Source organism: Osmerus mordax, chromosome 20 (assembly GCF_038355195.1).
Source record: "Osmerus mordax isolate fOsmMor3 chromosome 20, fOsmMor3.pri, whole genome shotgun sequence".
Classification (NCBI taxonomy): domain Eukaryota; kingdom Metazoa; phylum Chordata; class Actinopteri; order Osmeriformes; family Osmeridae; genus Osmerus; species Osmerus mordax.
Window position 1 is genome coordinate 12,219,525 of NC_090069.1, and position 21,525 is coordinate 12,241,049.

The 21,525-nt window shown below is 41.8% G+C and overlaps 1 pseudogene; it reads left to right on the forward strand.

The window, feature by feature from the left end:
- Positions 1–455: 455 nt before the first annotated feature.
- The window catches only part of LOC136964570 (uncharacterized), a 30,433-nt pseudogene continuing 9,363 nt past the window's right edge, over positions 456–21,525 (forward strand).

A 21,525-nucleotide genomic window follows, 5' to 3' on the forward strand; every position in this document is an offset into this window, starting at 1 on the left:
CAACTTGGAGAGGACAAGTGCTTGGACTAGCAGCTGGGTGGAGTGCTCAGACAAGTATCTCCTGATCTTCCGGATGTTGTAGAGGGTGAATCTACACGACCGGTAGACCAGATATGCTGAACAAAGTTGTTTCATTAAAGTTACAATATTTAACGTTAAACAAATGCATCTCTTAGAATTTGAATATCGTAGAAAAGTTCATTTTCCCCCATAATTTAATTCAAAAAGTGAAACCTTCTAGAATCATTAAACAAAGTTGCATGTTTCAAGCCGTAACCTTGATGATTACGGTTTACAGGTCATGGAAATAAAAAATCCATTATCTCAAAATATTAGAATACAAACATTTTAACACAAATGTCAACCAGAGAAGAGCTCTAATCAGCTTATTAACTCAAAAAAGGATTCCTGAGCCTTCAATCTCTAAATCTGGTTCAGTACACACAACCACAATTATGGGGAAGACTGCTTACTTGACAGTTGTCCAGAAGACACTCATTAACATCTTCCATGATAAAGGTAAGCCACAGAAGGTCATTGCAGAAATGAATGGCTGTTTGCAGAGTGCTGTATCAAAGCTTCTTCATGGAAAGTTGACTGGAAGTGGAAAGTGTGGTAGGAAAAGGTGCACAAGTAGCAGGGATGGCCGCAGCCTTGAGAGGATTGTCAGTCAAAGCCGATTCAAGAACTTGGAGCTTCACAAGGAGTGGACTGAGGCTGGAGTCAGTGCATCAAGAGCCACCACACGCAGACATGTCCAGGAAATGATAATCCAGAGTCAATGCAGCCATCTACCAGGAGATTTTAGAGCACTTCATGCTTCCATCTGCTGACAAGCTTTATGGAGAAGCTGATTTCCTTTTCCAGCAGGACGTGGCACCTGCCCACAGTGCCAAAACGACTGGTAACTGGTTCTCTGCACATGGTAATGCTGGGCTTGATTTGCCAACCAACTTGCCTGACCTGAACCCCATAAACAATCGAGGAATCTAGGGTCTCAATCAGGGCCAGAGTGGGGCCACTTTTCAGCCCGGGAGTTTCAAGCCCAAGACCGGACCACTTAAAAAAAAAAATGTTTTAAGCATATATTGGGGTGATACAAAAAGGATAATGTTTTAATTACATTTAATATTTATCTTTCAGGCCCAAGACCGGACCACTTTTTTTTTGTATACCAAAAGGCTAATATTTTAATTAAATGTAATATTTTGCTTGCGAATAGGTTGACAACGCTACAACGATATTAGCCGAATAATTGTGTGGCGGTGTGCAAGAACCCGTCGGATGTTGCGGCCGCTCATTGTTGGCTATAGCCTAAGACCCAAAAAAGATCGAAAATCAGTTTTCTGTCAAAATTGAGATTTTTGATGTTTTGTATAGTTAACACCCTAAACTTAATTGTAATGTACAAAAAGTATATGATTACTTATGAAAAACAGTTAATTTCAACGCTTTTGAAAAGAGTTTCAAGGAGTCAGGTGGCTGAGCGGTTAAGGAATCAGGCAAATAATCAGAACGTTGCCGGTTCAATTCTCAGCTGTGAAAAATGACGTTGTGTCCTTGGGGAAGGCACTTTACCATACTTGCCTCAGGGGAAATGTCCCTGTACTTACTGTAAGTCGCTCTGGATAAGAGCGTCTGCTAAATGTATATGTTTAAGTGGGTTTTTCAGCCCCTCCTGGCCTCTTCCTCCGATCCATCCTCCCTGACGCGTATCATTACGGTAGGTCCGCCCGGCCCAGGTATCGGTAGCCTGAGAAACCTTTTTGGAAAAGACGGGCAATGGACCTAGGGGAGAACTCCCTCACATGGTACAACCCATGCAGAGGCTGCGGTGTCAGAATGCAGAACTTGTGCAGCATACTTTAAGAGAAGATAGACTAACGTGACAAATGTCAACAACAAAAAAATCCTCGACCGGCCCAAAAGTGAAGCGGCCCACCGGGAATTCTCCCGATTACCCACTCCGGCCCTGGTCTCAATGCAAGGCCTCTCAATGCAAGATTGTATTGTCAAGAGGAAAATGAGATACACCATACCCAACAATGGAGATGAGCTGAAGACCGCTAACAAAGCAACCTTGGCTTCCATAACACCTCAGCAGTGCCGCAGGCTGATTGCCTCCCTGCCACGCAGCAGTTAATTGTGCAAAAGGAGCCCCGACCAAGTATTGAGTGCAGAAATTAACATACTTTTCAGAAGGTCACCATTTCTGTATTTTAAAGAATATATTGTGCTTATTAAAGTTATGAATTTAGAAGTGTGCTCAGGCTTAAAAATTGGGTCTCACACTGGGTGTGGGAAGCAGGCTGTTCTTTGTGTCTCTATCTCTTCATTTTCAGAAACAACCTTGAAACCGGGTGGAGATGGCACCCGAGCAGGTGGGACGCAACTCCCTGATGCACGAGAGAACAAGCTCAACCCTTTTTTGATACTTGTGTTTCAATTGCACTGTATAAATATATGCTGGGGAGGGACAGATAGCCAGTTGGACTTCGTGAACCAGCCCAAACTCTGTTGCGGGTAGGGAAACTTAGACAACCCCAGAGCTCTGTACTTGTTGATTTCCAACTGCTGCATTAAAGCTGATATTATGTGAGTCAGGTGGCTGAGCGGTGAGGGAGTCACCGGACTAGTAATCTGAAGGTTGCCAGTTCGATTCCCGGTCATGCAAAACTGACGTTGTGTCCTTGGGCAAGGCACTTCACCCTACTTGCCTCGGGAGAATGTCCCTGTACTTACTGTAAGTCGCTCTGGATAAGAGCGTCTGCTAAATGACTAAATGTAAATGTCTAAATGTAAATATTATCGGACCTCTGCGACTCCAGACCACTCTTTCTAGAACACAGATTTGTGTCATTGAATACCATTATTACATTTTGGAATAGACACATAGATTTATGAATCCTTCAATTTAAATTTTTTTATTCTAATATTTCTAAATACTGGATTTTTGATTTCCATGAGCTGTGGGACCTAATTTGCCAATTTACAGCCATAGTTACTGTTATTGTGGCACTGTATTTAAGTAATTGAATCAGAATCAGAAAGGATTTTAATCGCCATGAAAGTTTGCACAGACAAGGAATTTACCTTGGCAGGAAGGTGCATACATTAAACATATAGGAATCTTAAAACTTAAATACGTGGTCTATCTATACTAAAGGTACAAAGTCTAACTAATACTAAGGGGATTTATAATTAAAAAACTAAATATATATAAAATTAAATATAAAGTGTAGCCATAATTTACAATATAAAAATACAAATAGTACAAAATATACAAATAGTGTAATATAGTGCAAAATACAATGTGGTAAGGTGTTATTGTGCAGTTTGTTATTAAAGTCAGTGTGAGCCCTTGGCCTTGTTGAAGAGGTCGAAAGCGGATGGGAAGAAACTGTTTTTGTGGTATCAGTCCTGATGGACCGCAGCCTCCTGCCGGATGGGAGTTGCTGATACAAGAGTGTGTCCAGGTTGGGAGGAGTCGGCCACAATCTTCCTTGCTTGCCGCAGGGTCCTCGAGGGTAGGCATATTGCAGCCGATCACCTTCTCAGCAGATGTTGAGATGTTATTGTTGAACTGTTTTATGTTTACTGTGCCTGGTGGAGGCTGGAGTGGGTGCCATGCTTGAGCCTGTATCACACCACTCATATTAATTAGCCTCAGACAGCGAGAGCTGTGTCTGGTGCCATCTGGAGAGTGAGGAACTTCATGAGATTCTCTGCTCAGCTGTGTCCTTACTGGTGAAACACTGATCGACCTCCTGACACAACTGTGAGCCAGTGGAGTATGAAAGCTCACTTAAAAGATGTTATTAGAGTCATATAAGTTATGAGTGTGGTCACTGTGGAGGTCAGGCAACTACACAAGACTGTGCGGATGATGTTTTAAGTTAATTTCTTTCATCACCTCTAAGTGTAAAAATAGGAAAGGTGGGCTACAGTTGAGACATGGAGTGGTAGACAGAAAAGTAAGATATATTTGAGGTTTAGGATTTGAACAAATCTAGATGCCTTAATGGAACATAGAAACCAAGCAATCTTTATGGAGAAATCTTCTCATGCCAATTCAAGTTGTAGTTTTGAGTTGTATTATCTCAAACTGCCACAAGAGGTCCCTCGTGGACTAGCCAAACAAGCAAACAACCTGGTGCTGTATCTTGATTGACTATTAAAATGATACCTCGTAACGTAAATTGAGACTATGTAGTACAGGCCTTATTTCAGTGATTCCTTTGGCAGCCTCGGCCGGTTGGTGCGTCCTGTCTTGTCTGTTAATTCAGTGTTCTGCCTAGATTGTTTAGTTCTTAGAATTAGTTTTATTTATTTATTGTTTTACTATTTTACTTTTACTTAATTTAAGATCCATATATGTTTAATGTTTGCACCTTCCTGCCACAGTAAATTCCGTGTTTGTGTAACATACATGACGAATAAACCGAATTCTGATTCTGCTCGTAAATTGACTCTGTACTCGCCTCATGCATGCATGTTTATATGCTCATTTTCCTGAATAGAAATGCGCAGGGCTAATGCAGTTGTGGCTTAATAGGGGCCAAGCAGCGAAGCTGCTAGGGCACCTATTGTTTTTGTTAGTTTTATTATTAGGGTTCCTCCGGTGGCAAAACCGTTTTGTTTGGGCGCCATCTTGTAAGGTCAACGAACATACAACATACATCAGTGGGCGTCTTGATCAGCACATTTAGAGGCATCAAACATTTCCAGGGAGGGCCCCTCTGTACTGAATCGAATGAGGTCATCGGTGGTGGATGAACCTTGTTTTTACAGTCAATGGTTCAAACTAATCGTTAATGGAAAATGTAGTTTTTATGTTGTATTCGCAACGGTCGGCGCTCTTGGTTTTTATTTATTGCTAGTTGAAAGGAATAAACGTTTCCCATTGCAAATAATGGTTTGAGTATTTTCGAGTTCCACCACCTCTTTTCACGTAACTGACAGCTGCAATACGTTAAAACCTTAGACGGTATGTCTATGGTTAAAACTTGCTCGCACCTGTGCGCCCAAATATTTTACCACGCTTGGAAACATATTTTTGGGCACACTGTAGTAGAGCCAATATGTATGATTTTAACATTAACAAATGTGTAGGAGAGATTAGTTATGTACTAGTAGTGGTAATAATACTAGTTGACATGAACCATAACTGTTTGGGGATGTTATCTTAACTAGATAGTTACCTAGCAATAGTGTAGATCGCTATATAGATAGCTAGATTCAAGCAGCTTAATTTGCAGACATATGTGTGTTTGTCGATGTATTGATTTGGGAGTGGGGTCTCCCACACTGTTTAATCCACAGCCGGCACCTTTCCTCCTGTGTTTCTGGCTTTGGAAATGCTGAAAAAAATGACACGTCCCTGTGTTAGATCTACAAGTCCTGTAGGCACAAAGTTTCACCATGCTGCTCAGACCTCAAAGATGTCGGACCCTCTTCTCTTAGTAGCGGTTGCAAAGGTAGGATTGGACGAGGGCCGTTATAGGGAGGAGTTTCGGTCAATTGCAAACAAGTGCTCTCTTTTTTTATTCCTTGTGGTGCCCGCCCAGGATGCTAGCACTACATACGATGACTGATTTTGTGATGGGAGCAGACATGGAAGTAGCTCCCTCAACAAACTACGGTGACGAAGACCAACACCCCTGGCCATATTTGCAAGACATGTTTAAATATGTTGGAGTGAACGATTCTTCGACTTTGTACCAGATGAAGTGCCTCTTATGCCTACCTAAAGCTACAGAGATATTGGCATTCAAAAACTTCCCAAACAAACCTCAGGAAACACATTGAGGTAAATTAAGTGAGCTGAGGAAGTGTTGAGTTGAAAGTTGTGAGATTTTGTTGATTTGAGTCATCTTAGCTATAATCATTGTGTAACACTCTTAATTCTTTCTGTAATGATCTCTATAAAATATATATATATAAAATAATAACAACTAAGGAATGGCTGGTATTTCTAGGAACACTCTAGGAGGAATGATACTGGGCACAAAGATACAGTTTGAACATTTGACATTTATTCACAATTATCAGTATCAGTATGTGGTATATGTAGTGAGTGTAGTGTTTTGAAGGGCAATGCTCTAGCACTCAAGAGTTATTTCCATGAAGAAAAATAAAAGAAGAAGAAAGTTATCTGCAGACCTACTACCCGGGTAGTGTAACTAACGTTGGAGATCTCACGTAAAACAAAAAACATGAATGCACAGTCATCTGTTTTCTCTCCGAGTCCACGTGCGACAGGAGCAGCATCCACCGGATGACGACAGGACTTCAGTATGATCCAATCCACAGTCAATTTACACTGGGAAAAAAACAATCGAAGACATCAGATGAAAGAACAAAACAAAATGTAGCTTCCACTTCTTATATCATTAATTCTTTGCCGATGAAAGTAACTTTACTATCTCCAATTATTATATTATAACTTAATTCTTTGATTTTGCTTCTGCGTGTTTGTGTCGACAACTCTGCTCTTTTCGTATGCTCTAGAACTTTTTCTTTTAACCTGAACACCCTGTTACAGCGTCCACTAGTGGATATAACGGGGTATTGCACTAGCGTGTCTTATTAACCAAAAACAATGCAGCTCTAATCACGTAATTACATTCGATTACCTTTTCTATGTAAAAGTTACATATGTTACAATTGCAGCACTAGTTGGCTAACGTGAGCTAACTTAATGTTAGCTAGCCACCACACCATAGGATTGACAGGAGCCGCGAGAGCGCAGCATTAGCCTACTGGCCGTTTCCACATATGTGTTATTCTTCCCGCTCTTATTCTTCCCTCTCTCATTGGGAATGAATGGAGACTATATCCCGCCTGTTGAGCAAGAAACCGCCTCTGCCGCCTTTTCAAAGTTGGTGATTCTAAAGGTGTTTACATGACTTCTTATATGTCTACATAAACTCGGGTTGTTGTTTATATGCTACACGAGTGCTGTCAGGGCAAACAGAATATTGTAGGTCTTAACTGAAGCTCTCAACCATTATTGTTAGCTTGCTGCAAACACTTTACAGTTTTTTTTCAAATACTTACACACAAATTCCTTACTTTCACGCAATATCTGAAACCTGACACTCAAACACCAGAACCACACCTCAAATCTGCAAAACCATACGCACATTTTGGGCCTTTGACTCAGTTTTCAATTTCATAAAACACTTTTTGAAAAACACAACACACAATTCTCCACGTAACACAAAATTCTAACAGGAAGCATCTTGATTTCCTTTTTCAAACACAACCAATGAAAATGCCACACTAATTCATCAGTGCCTTACACTAACTCCTCACATGTGCAAACACTCATTGCTTTACTCAACACCAACCAATCATCAATATTGTATAGTTTATTTTAATCTAATTCCACTTAGTATTGCTAGTTATGTACCCTTAGTATAGTTAGTCCTCATATTTAAATGTTAGATTCCTATATGTTTAATGTTTGAACCTTCCTGCCAAAGCAAATTCCTTGTCTGTGCAAACTTTCATGGCAAATAAAACCCATTCTGATTCTGATCATGGTTTTGGAATAGGCCTATAAATACCCTAATTTGAGTTGATTTACAGTGGTGGGTATAATTTGAACCTTTACTGTAGAAAAGATAACAGGTATGTTACAATATACTGTAACATACACATGTTCTAATGTACAGATAATGGCCGGGTTTCCCAGATTCGTTAAGAAGCTCTTAACGCTTCTTAAGAGCGTTCTAGAGCGTTCTTAGAACGTTCCTAAGAAGCTCTTAGCGTAACGAATCTAAGAAACCCTGCCAATGGCTGTTTTATGCACAACACACGGTATACTATACACAGGGCCGGTCCTTCCTACAGGCGACATAGGCAGCCGCCTAGGGCGGCATGAAGAGGGGGGCGGCATTTTCCCAAGTGCATCCATTACAGTTTTTCTCAATTGTTTACACACAAATACTGGTACTTGAGACACAATGACCACAACATGTAACTCATGCACCAACCCCATGAACCAATTGTGCTAAACTACAAGCACAATTCCTGCTTTACACTCAAATTGCCGTTCTAAAACACACTTTTTTCAAAACACTACACACAATTCTCTGCATTTGGCACAATTTTCATGAAGAAAATCTTTTGTTTTCACAAGGAACACACTGCCATTCAAATACGCACACTGACTCATCGCATGGACAAACACCTGTCACACAGTTTTACAATTAGCAATCAGAGCTTTAGCATAAAAGGGCAACAGGTGACCTCTTCTGTTTTTGAGCAATGGATGCCAACATTGGAAACAGAGGCAGAGGCAGAGGAGTGAGAGTAAGAGGAAGAGGACGGGGAGGACGAGGATGAGGAAGGCCAAGGACCGTAATCTCTGATGAGATCCGAGATGCTTTGGTTGACCATGCAGTCAACCATGGTCTAACAATGAGGGAGGCTGGGCAAAGAGTACAGCCAAATTTGAGCAGGTACACTGTAGCATCCATCATCCGGACTTTCCGAAATGAGAATAGGTAAGAAATCTACTCTCACTACAAAATTGCAGTAGGCCTACTACATATCAATACAGTACTCAATGAGTACAGTAGTACAGTATTGCCTGTGGACTGTTCTGTATGACTGTAAAAATAAAGTATGTTTCAAGTATTTGGAAAATGTATTCCTACTTTGTATTCCAACACAGTATTTACAGTATTTTACTATTTGTTTGGCAGAACTGAAAGATTACCAACACAAGGTGGTCGGGAACGTCTTCTGTCTCCTGAACAGGAAACTGAAATCATGAACATGGTCCTAGAAAATAACGCCATAACATTACGGCAAATACAAAGAAAATAATAATAATGTAACTGTATACACTATACAGTAAATTATTCTGTTGTTTTGTATGTAGACCACTGTATGTGCAACTTTGTGTTGGTTGGGATGTACACTGTGTACATTGTTTTTCTGGGAAAAATACATAAAATATATTTGTTACCGTGTATTTCTGTGTTCTGAGTATAAAAACAATATTTGGGTGTGCTCAAGCCTTCGGCGAGAGCACAACCTTTGTTCTCTCACATATATATTATTATTGGGTGTGCTCAAGCCTTCGGCGAGAGCACAACCTTTGTTCTCTCACATATATATTATTATTATTATTCTTTTTGCCCCCCTAAAACTCAGCCAATATTTGGCCTACATAGACAACGTAGGTGTCAAAAGTTTCGTCTTGGTAGCGATTGAGTTGCTTCTATTGGAATTTACGTTCCGTTGCATGGTTTAGGCTTAGGTTAAGTTTTTGTGGCGAAAAGTGAAGCTAACGGTGGCTAATTTGCTAGCCACAGTCACTGACGTTACTAACGTCACTGCGTCACTAACGTCACGAAAACACGCGTGACTACCTTTGGCAGAACATTCGTTTCGCATCTGTTAACTTGGGGGATAGCTAGGCTAACTATAGCTTTACTGCAAGGCAGCTGCAGAAACGCCACAAGAAAAAGGCCAGGGTGATAACTATTTACTCATTTTACTTTGTGATGTGAAACACAATTGTGATGTGTAATGTACAATATAAGCTGATATTATTAAGGAAGTAGGCCCACATCTACTTTCGGAAACGGTAGTCTACTATTTCACTGAAGCATTAGCATGACATTAGCCTCTGTTGCCCGGGCAACACATACTACAGTGGTCTATGATGCATCTGTTTTCAATCGTTAAAATAAACATTCCTCACAAATACATTTTCGTTGTAGGATTTATTATGACATTACATTACAAGTAAACGATTTGTTGGTGAAATTATCATTACCTGTGGTTTCAAACCAGTGTTGCTCACTGCAACTGTAGCCTACGCTAGACACTACAAAAACATCTACAGTACACAGCTGTTTAGGAAATCAAACGGCGACAGAACATGTTCGGCACTGCCTTTACTTAAATCAAAAGTCTCAGACCACTAACCTGAACTTCATTGCCACAGCCTAAACTTTGTCAATCTGTTCATGAAAATTATTATTTTCAGCCTAAACCGTACAACGGAACGTTGAATCGAATTCAACCAACGCAATCGCTACCAAGACGAACACAGCAGTAGTCTAGTACTGTACCGTAGTAGAATTTACCGGGGCAGCTTCTCCACACAGGGCTATATCGCATTTTGCGTTGTTACTGACAATGATTGCTACCAGTGAGCTTTTTATAAATGAGCGATTTTCCACTAAATAAATGTCAAGCTTATTTACGTTTTGGGGGCATTTTTTCAGTTAGCAGATGGTAATGTTTGAATCGCGATTCTATCTTCTGCCGGTAACGTCGTAGAATAATCTTCAAAGGGGGTTCTTTATTCATGAATGAATGCAATATGAGTAGGCTAAATGCCTGAAAATATCACGAGAAGGGAAAACTTAAAAGGACGTTTAAGTCATAGAGATTAGGTCAATTTTTACACCGGTCTGCCAAATTTATTCGTTTTGATTCAGCTATGAGGCTGCCTCTTGCAGGGGAAATGAGAAGACATCATATTTCATTCTACACTTCACTCGTATTTTGAGTTGTAAATGAGCAGCAAAATGGCCCTATGCATTTTTATATAAAATATACAGACCCCTGTGCAACTGACGCAAGCAAGCACACCCTACAATTTCCCCAGAAATTGTACCCTCTCTAGTCTCAAATATTTTACAACACACTTATGTACTGTCTGTAGTAAGTGTAACACTATGGCCTAACTCACTATGATGAATGAATGTGTGTTTTCCATTCATCATAGTGTTTTACATTGAGCACATCAGTGTTCAAATGGTTCTTATAAATGTCTATTCATATGATGGTTTGTGTTTGTCATTTGAAAACAAAATACCATTTTGAGATTAAATAACATTGTTTTGAATGTTAAGTTTAATTTTGCAGGAGAAGTGAGGGGTTTTGCCCATTGTGTGTGTGTTCTTTTGATTTATGTGTAGAGTTCTGAGAGTATGAGGTATGCATTCAGAAAATGTGTGTAACCAATCGAGAACAACTGTAATTAACCGTGCCGCACAACCAGCAGAGGGCGCCAACTGTGCCACGTCATATGGGGGGGGGGGGGGGGGGGTTCTGTTGATACATTTCGCCTAGGGTGCCAGATGTGCTAGGACCGGTACTGACTATACACAAACATATATTTTAGCACCCATGCATCCATTGACTGCAGTGCACTGCATGATTGGTCACAGTCTGGTGGATTACTGTATCATACCGTGCAACAGTACAGTGACTGTAAGAAGACATTCTGACTATATTGTCAAAAATAGTATATATTACTGTATGCTACAGTTCATGGCACACACAGACACACCATTCTGTAATCACCTTTTTCAAAATTTGGTTTGGTTTCTGTCGTACTACACTCTTTCTTTTGTACTGTGTAATTCTGTATTCACAACCACAAATGCTTATAGTAAAAAATTAGTTTGGTTCCAATATTGTTTTCATTTTACCATGAATATTTCATCTTCTCTGCCATTTACTTTCAATCTTGTACAGAAATGTACAAAGGAGCTCATGAAAGAAGAGCTTTAGGTTTTGAATAACTGTGTGTATATGATATATCCAAACATGTAATATAATGGCAAAAGTGTTTGCAACATGAGACAAATGTGTGCTTTTGAGACGTGTTTGTGATATTTTGAATGCAGTGCTTCATTTTGCAAGAGAAGCGAGGCATTTTGCATTTTGTGTGTGCAGTTGTTGGATTTGTGTGTTAAGTTTTGAAAAAAATAAATTTGTGTAAGCATTTGAAGAAAACTGTAACAGAAAATCCATTGAGAACACATAGTAGCTAGCTAGCTGCTAATAAGTTAAAATAGAACTCGAAACAAGCGCCAAGTAGCCTCCGATATGTGGGGATCGTGATTTAACTGGCTGATATAAATGAATCAGATAAAATAAATAAATCAGAGTAGGGCTGGAACTATTACTCGAGTAACTCAAATAACTCATTACAAAAAATTAGATGTTTTGTTTAATTACAGTTTTTCTCAATTGTTTACACACAAATACTGGTACTTGAGACACAATGACCACAACATGTAACTCATGCACCAACCCCATGAACCAATTCTGCTAAACTACAAGCACAATTCCTACTTTACACTCAAATTGCAGTTCTAAAACACACTTTTTTCAAAACACTACACACAATTCTCTGCATTTGGCACAATTCTCATGAAGAAAATCTTTTGTTTTCACAAGGAACACACTGCCATTCAAATACGCACTCTGACTCATCGCATGGACAAACACCTGTCACACAGTTTTACAATTAGCAATCAGAGCTTTAGCATAAAAGGGCAACAAGTGACATCTTCTGTTTTTGAGCAATGGATGCCAACATTGGAAACAGAGGCAGAGGAGTGAGAGTAAGAGGACGGGGAGGACAAGGATGAGGAAGGCCAAGGACCATAATCTCTGATGAGATCCGAGCCGCTTTGGTTGACCATGTAGTCAACCATGGTCTAACAATGAAGGAGGCTGGGCAAAGAGTACAGCCAAATTTTAGCAGGTACACTGTAGCATCCATCATCCGGACTTTCCGAAATGAGAATAGGTAAGAAATCTACTCTCACTACAAAATTGCAGTAGGCCTACTGCATATCAATACAGTACTCAATGAGTACAGTAGTACAGTATTGCCTGTGGACTGTTCTGTAGGACTGTAAAAATAAAGTATGTTTCAAGTATTTGGGAAATGTATTCCTACTTTGTATTCCTACACAGTATTTACAGTATTTTACTATTTGTTTGGCAGAACTGAAAGATTACCAACACAAGGTGATCAGGAACATCTTCTGTCTCCTGAACGGGAAACTGAAATCATGAACATGGTCCTAGAAAATAACGCCATAACATTACGGCAAACACAAAGAAAAATAATAATAATGTAACTGTGTACACTATACAGTAAATGATTCTGTTGTTTTGTATGTAGAGCACTGTATGTGCGACTTTGTGTTGGTTGGGATGTACACTGTGTACATTGTTTTTCTGGGAAAAATACGTAAAATATATTTGTTACCGTGTATTTCTGTGTTCTGAGTATAAAAACAATATTCTCAAATATTTTACAACACACTTATGTATGTACTATCTGTAGTAAGTGTAACACTGAAAAAAAAAAAAGGCCTAACTCACTATGATGAATGAAGAAGAAGTGTTTTCCATTCATCATAGTGTTTTACATTGAGCACATCAGTGTTCAAATGGTTCTTATAAATGTCTATTCATATGATGGTTTGTGTTTGTCATTTGAAAACAAAATACCATTTTGAGATTAAATAACATTGTTTTGAATGTAAAGTTTAATTTTGCAGGAGAAGTGAGGGGTTTTGCCCATTGTGTGTGTGTTTTTTTTATTTGTGTGTAGAGTTCTGAGAGTATGAGGTATGCATTCAGAAAATGTGTGTAACCAATCGAGAAAAACTGTAATATCATGCTCCCGTATCGCTGTTTCATATGACTCTCGTACATTTCATTTGTACAGAGAGTCTGGGCTCGCTCCATTGACAAGCGTTAACTTCCTTGAAGGCGAGTACTCTGTTGAAGTTTAAAACTATTGGATCTGCCCCAGAGCCACTCTGGATCTGCCATAACCAATCGCTAGCGTTCGCCTTAGCCAACTCCTTCACGATTAACGGAGCTGGAAAATCAAACGAACCCCGTGGGAATCAAAGATTGTTCTTGCCCCTGCTTTAACTTCTGGATATTCGACAGCGTTGCCACAACGGACCGAATGGCTTCGCTCGCATCTTTCTCCGCCACCATTACGGAACTACAACACAAACTAGCGCTCAACGTCATCGTTCTCAGCCACTCCCTCTGTTCGCTGATTGGACAGGTAGAAAGTTAACCGAAGACATCTGACTTACGTACATCAAGCCCAGACGCAGTACAGAAGCAAAATCAAAATTGAGCAGAAGTACGTAGGAGGGCAGAGCCAGGCTAGAGAATCAAGAGACCAGCAGAAAATGCCTTTTCTTAGCTGTATGAAAGACTCTGTCGATATTAACGTTGCCTAGCAACGCTGTCTGCGTGCAGTACTGTGCCTTATAAGTTTTGAGTGCTTAACCCTTGTGCTGCCTTCGGGTCACATGACCCAAAGGTTCACAACGAACCATCCTCGTGTTTACCCAATTTTACCCAATACAAAAAAAAAAAATTACCTTCGCAATGTGGGGGGTCTGAGACGGCCCGACGGTTAAAAGAAAATGCTTCACTTTGTTTTTGTATGCGGTAAAGTTGTCACAATACGACGGTGGGTCACAATGACTGATGGGTCAGAATGACCCGAAGATAACACAAGGGTTAAATCATTATTGTTCAACATTTATGTGAGGCATTGTGTGTGTACCTTATGAAAGTAAGTGTTTTCATGAAGTTAATACTGTGATAGATCGTGTTTGTAGTTGGGCTACGTGCAAGCGCATGTTGCTAGGGTGGACAATAGAACGCGTCATGTTTGGCCAAGGCTAACCAACTGTCAAATACTGTGGAACGCCGGTAGCAAGCGCATTGAATCGAATGCTAAGTTAGCCTGAATGTAGCTAAGAATGCCACTGAGAAATCTGGCACCGGAATTTTCAGGTCCACGTCCTTTTCTTAGCTCTATAACTAGCGACTACTAGCGAGATATTAAAAACAAACATGCCAGTTAACATGTAGACACTTACCCCTTAATGCTATCAAATGTTGGTTGCAATACACATTGAGAAAGTGTATGAAAATAATGTTTATATTTTTTGCTGCTTTGACTACCTTTCATAGAAGGTCGGCACGACCGGGAGACATATCTTAAATGAAAGAGTAGGTTGTTTTTTTCAAAATAAGTTCATAATTTAGTCCATTTTAAAACATACATTTTGAGAAAAATCAAGTTGAAGACATGTTGATGAAAATGCATTGAAATCTGAACGTTCTAATGAACTAATTTTCCGGGACGTCGTATGCTTTCCCTTTAATGCTGTGTTGATATAATTTGATGTTTTAATGTAACTTCTTTTCCTGTTATGATAAATCAGTCAATCTTGATATCAAAATGATTCTAATCTACAAACTAAACCATTTATTGGGTGTGCTTTGCCTTCGGCAAGGGCACAACCTTTGTTCTCTCACATATATATTATTATTGGGTGTGCTTTGCCTTCGGCAAGGGCACAACCTTTGTTCTCTCACATATATATTATTATTATTTTTATTATTTTTGCCCCCCTAAAACTCAGTCAATATTTGGCCTACATAGACAACGTAGGTGTCAAAAGTTTCGTCTTGGTAGCGATTGAGTTGCTTCTATTGGAATTTACGTTCCGTTGCATGGTTTGGGCTTAAGTTAAGTTTTTGTGGCGAAAAGTGAAGCTAACGGTGGCTAATTTGCTAGCCACAGTCACTGACGTTACTAACGTCACCAAAACACGCGTGACTACCTTTGGCAGAACATTCGTTTCGCATCTGTTAACCTGGGGGATAGCTAGGCTAACTATAGCTTTACTGCAAGGCAGCTGCAGAAACGCCACAGGCAAAGAGGCCAGGGTGATAACTATTTACTAATTTTACTTTGTGATATGACACACAATTGTGACGTGTAATGTACAATATAAGCTGATTTTATTAAGGAAGTACATCTACTTTCAGAAACAGTAGTCTACTATTTCACTGAAGCATTAGCATCATGACATTAGCCTCTGTTGCCCGGGCAACACATACTACAGTGGTCTATGATGCATCTGTTTTCAATCGTTAAAATAAACATTCCTCACAAATACATTTTCGTTGTAGGATTTATTATGACATTACATTACAAGTAAACGATTTGTGGGTGAATTTATCATTACCTGTGGTTTCAAACCAGTGTTGCTCACTGAAACGCTGTAGCCTACGCAAGACACTACAAAAACATCTACACAGCTGTAGGAAGTCAAACGGCGACAGAACATGTTCGGCACTCCCCTTACTTAAATCAAAAATCTATCTAACTACTAACCTTAACTTTATTGCCACAGCCTAAACTTTGTCAATCTGTTCATGAAAATAATAAATTTCAGCCTAAACCGTACAACGGAACGTTAAATCCAATTCAACCAACGCAATCGCTACCAAGACGAACACAGCAGTAGTCTAGTACTGTACCGTAGTACAATTTACCGGGGCAGCTTCTCCACACAGGGCTATATCGCACTTGGCGTTGTTACTGACAATGATCGCTACCAGTGAGCTTTTTATGAAAGCGATTTTCCAGTAAATAAATGTCAAGCTTATTTACGTTTTTGGGGGCATATTTGGGTGTGCTCAAGCCTTCGGCGAGAGCACAACCTTTGTTCTCTCACATGTATATTATTATTATTATTTTCTTTTTTTTTTCTTTTTGCCCCCCTAAAACTCAGTAAATACTTGGCCTACATAGACAACGTAGGTGTCAAAAGTTTCGTCTTGGTAGCGATTGAGTTGCTTCTATTGGAATTTACGTTCCGTTGCATGGTTTAAGCTTAAATTAAGTTTTTGTGGCGAAAAGTGAAGCTAACGGTGGCTAATTTGCTAGCCACAGTCACTGACGTTACTAACGTCACTGCGTCACTAACGTCACGAAAACACGCGTGACTACCTTTGCCAGAACATTCGTTTAGCATCTGTTAACTTGGGGGATAGCTAGGCTAACTATAGCTTTACTGCAAGGCAGCTGCAGAAACGCCACAAGAAAAGAGGCCAGGGTGATAACTATTTACTCATTTTACTTTGTGATATGACACACAATTGTGATGTGTAATGTACAATATAAGCTGATATTATTAAGGAAGTACATCTACTTTCGGAAACAGTAGTCTACTATTTCACTGAAGTATTAGCATCATGACATTAGCCTGTGTTTCCCGGGCAACACATACTACAGTGGTCTATGATGTAGCGTTATCTGTTTTCAATCGTTAAAATAAACATTCCTCACATATACATTTTCGTTGTAGGATTTATTCTGACATTAGAAAACGATTTGTCGGTGAAATTACCATTACCTGTGGTTTCAAACCAGTGTAGCTCACTGCATCGCTGTAGCTTACGCGAGACACACTACAAAAACATCTAGCTACAGTACACAGCTGTTTAGGAAGTCAAACGGCGACAGAAAATGTTCGGCACTCCCCTTACTTAAATCAAAAGTCTATCTAACTACTAACCTGAACTTCATTGCCACAGCCTAAACGTTGTCAATCTGTTCATGAAAATGATTAATTTCAGCCTAAACCGTACAACGGAACGTTAAATCCAATTCAACCAACGCAATCGCTACCAAGACGAACACAGCAGTGGTCTAGTACTGTACCGTAGTAGTACAATTTACCGGGGCAGCTTCTCAACACAGGGCTATATCGCATTTTGCGTTGTTACTGACAATGGTCGCTACCAGTGAGCTTTTTATGAATGAGCAATTTTCCACTAAATAAATGTCAAGCTTATTTACGTTTTGGGGGGCATATTTTCAGTTAGCAGATGGTACTGTTTGAATCGCGATTCAATCTTCTACTGCCGGTAACGTCGTAGAATAATCTTCAAAGGGGTTGTTTATTCATGAATGAATGCAATATGAGTAGGCTAAATGCTTGAAAATATCACGAGAAGGGAAAAACTTAAAAGGACGTTTAAGTCATAGAGATTAGGTCAATCTTTACACCGGTCTGCCAAATGTATACGTTTTGATTCAACGATGAGGCTGCCTCTTGCAGGGGAAATGAGAAGACATCTATTTCATTCTACACTTCACTCGTATTTTCAGTTGTAAATGAGCAGCAAAAAAAATATGCTTTTAAATCTATGTAATCTTTATAAATAATAAGTATGCATTTTTATATAACATATACAGAAATATCAGTTGTAAAAATGTCATTCAAAAACGGACCCTTGTGCAACCGACGCAAGCAAGCACACCCTACAATTTCCCCAGAAATTGTACCCTCTCTAGTTAATGTTGTATTGTTATATTTTGAAGTATAAGCAATACATGGACATTTGAAATAGCTGAACTCTGAAAAGTTATCAACCACTTCACACCCATACGTCAATCTCAGGATGGACGCCCAGGTGGGAGTAACTGACCAATCAAAGAGTTCACCTCCAAAAGGATACCCCCTTTCGCAAGGATTATCAAATCTGACCTATCCTTCTCAATCAGCAACTCACTGGACCGCTAGGAACTTGAACGAAAGATTCCTTTGCTCTAACCGTTTGACAACAACGAACGGAACTTTGACTCTTCTTCTTCAAACTGACAACAGTAACTGCGATATTGCTACATTTCTTACTTGTGAACATTGGCATATTGTGATTTAATTTGTTACGTTTGATTTTAGTTTGCAAATGATTTAACCTAACTTTCGTTAGGATTAGTTAACATACTCTCCCATTGTTCTCCAGAAGCCTATCTCTCCCTTCCCCCTCCCCACGCGCTCTCAACCTACCATCTTGCACCAACCCTCATCATAGTTTAGGACCTACTGTATACAATTCAACTCAACTCTCAACTAACCTATAACTTCTCTGGTATTTGTTCATTATAATTACATTTCCTTAAATCAGGGGCGGTTTTAGGCACTGGCGGACCGGGCAGCCGCCCGGGGCGGCAGTTTTTCATGTCACGTGGGGGACGCACGAGCATAAAATAAATAAATAAAAATCTCTGCGCCGCGAAGCGGTTTTCTCTTTTCTATCATTTCACTGTGTGTGGAATTGGCAAATTGTCACCCCCTTCAGGCAGCTGCAGGCACCCCTGCTTGCTGAGAAGGTGCCGTGCACAGAAGCTGTGTGAAAAAAGGGGAGGGGGACAGACAGCTCACCTGACTCATTATAATTACATTTCCTTAAATAAATCATTGTTTATAATACTCGCGGTATCCCTCACGTTATCTGATCTGCTCTACTTTCATAGAATTCACTACTTAAGATTAGACTGATTATTACGAAGGCTATTATTCAATAAGGTTTCCTCTGTCCCTTTAACAAATACGAGGTGGTGCCCCATAAGAACTACATACTTAATTATAAATTAAGTATTGCTAATCTTAAACGAGCAAACCCCGCTACAACCCCGACCCCGCGCAGTGCGGTTCCTCCTGGCCGGCTTGGTCCTAGGCTTCTCCCCCGGCCTGGTGTCCTTGCCTACTTGCTCCTTTGCCTGCCCAAACCTCCGCTCGGCGCTCGAGGCCCCCGCCGTGGTCTCTGCCCTGTTGGCCAAGGAAGTGTCTCAGGGCTTCATGATTGGCCCGTTGGCCTCTCCCCCGTTCCCCGTCTACCGGGTGAGCCCCATCGGCGTCGCCACCCGGAAGTACTCGGGCAAGCAGAGGCTCGTGATCGACCTCTCTGCTGCCAGTCGCGACCCCGTCCCCAGCATCAACAGCTTGATCTCCAGCCCGGACTACTCCCTGGCTTACACTACCATAGACCACGCCATCTCCTTCATCCGCCTGGCCGGCCGCGGCGCCTGGCTGGCGAAGGCCGACATCACGACCGCCTTCAAGGTCCTTCCCATCCACCCAGCCTACTGGGCTTTCTTTGGGGTCTGCTGGGAGGATTCCTACTACTTTGCCGTCCGACTGGCATTCGGCTGCAAAAGCAGCCTGCGCTTATTCGACTGCCTCTCCGAAGCGCTCTGCTGGATCCTCCTCAATGAGTCCAAGGTTCCTTTCTTAGTCCATCTTCTGGACGACTTCCTCACCATCGGCCCCCCTTCATCCCCACCGGCGCAAGGCCTCCACACTCTCACCACGGTGTTCTCACAACTGGGTGTTCCCCTCTCCCTGGAAAAGACAGAAGGGCCAGCTACAACACTGGAGTTTCTTGGTATCACACTGGACTCCGTGGCTTTCTAAGCTTCACTCCCCACCGACAAACTGGACCGCATCACGCTCCTTCTTTCCAACTACCTGATCACTCCCACCTGCGCCAACTCCTCTCGTTCCTCGGCCACCTATACTACGCCCTCCGCATCATTCCCCAAGGCCGCTCCTTCATATCCCACCTCCTCCTCCTGGCTTCATCCGTACAGTCGCTCCACCACACCATCACACTGGACGCTTCCTGTCTCATGGAGTTGGAGCTCTGGCATCATCTCCTTTCCCACTGGAACGGCATCACTTTCTTTTATAACGATCTTGTATCCAACCCCAACGACATGCAGCTCTTCACTGACGCCGCCCCCTCCTCTGGTTTCGGCTGCTACTATAATGGCCACTGGTTCTCCTTCCCATGGCCTTCCGAGTCTGCCCTTCTCCCTCACTGGCCCCCTCATCTGCACATCACGAGGTCTACCCCATCATCATCGCCGCCCCTCCTCTGGGGCCATGAATGGTCACGCCAATCCATCTTCATCCACTCCGACAACACTGCCGTCGTCTCCTGGATCAACAAAGGCCTATCAGACTCCATCACCGTCATGCCCTTCATCTGCCGCCTCACCTGGCTTTCAGTCACACATCAGTTCATAATCAGAGCCGATCACATCCCTGGTCACCACAACACCATTCCTGACTCTCTCTCTCTCTCGTCTCTCCCTGAAGAAATTCAGGCGCTTGGCCCCAGAGGCGGACCCCCTTCCCACTCCGGTCCCTCCGTATTCCTCTACGACCTTTCCGTAACAGCACCCCTCCACGACCTCCACCTCCATACCCAGGACGTCATCCTCCAAGGTCTGTCACCCCGTACACTCTCCACCTACTGGACAGCCTGGAAATGCTTCAGGTCCTTCCACACCATTCACCACCTCACATTGCCCTCATTCAACCTCCTTTCCATCACCAGCTTCATCTCATACGCTCACGCGCACCTCTGTATCCGCACTTCCACCATCCACACATACCTCAGCGGCATCAATTTCTTCTGCAAGTTGCTCTCCGGTTCCCCCTGCACAGCCATCGACACACTAATTTTCTCTCTGAAAAGCAGCAAGACCAATCAGAGCGGGACAGCAGTTCCCATCTTCCTCTTCCGCCTCAATTCTCCCCTCAGCCCCTTCGAGTCACTACAGAAACTCATTCACTCCAAATCCGGAAGCCACGCCCTCCCATCCAGCCCACTATTCATCACGGAATCAGGACTCGTCGCCTCCCGGTTCTGGTTTCACCATCATCTCCGCCCCATCCTCACCAAATCAGGCATAGATCCCACGCACTATTCCGCACATTCCTTCAGAATCGGCGCCGCTTCCTCTGCTTCCAGCCAGGGCGTTGCTGACCACACTATCCAGCTTCTGGGTCGCTGGTCCTCCCAGGCATACCGCCTATACGTCAGGATCAACCTCCCTGATCTCCACCACACTCAAGCTCTCATCAGCCTCGCAGCAGCCCGTAGGTGAGTGTTCCTTTTGGGGATCCGATCGAGCCGCTGCTCGGCCGTGACCCATAAGGACTCTCCGCCACACCCCGAGTCCATACCCGGTAACTATTCACGCACCATCCACATCACCTCCCCGGTAACTATACATGCACCATCTACATAACCTCCACCATCTCTGCATCCCCTAATCAC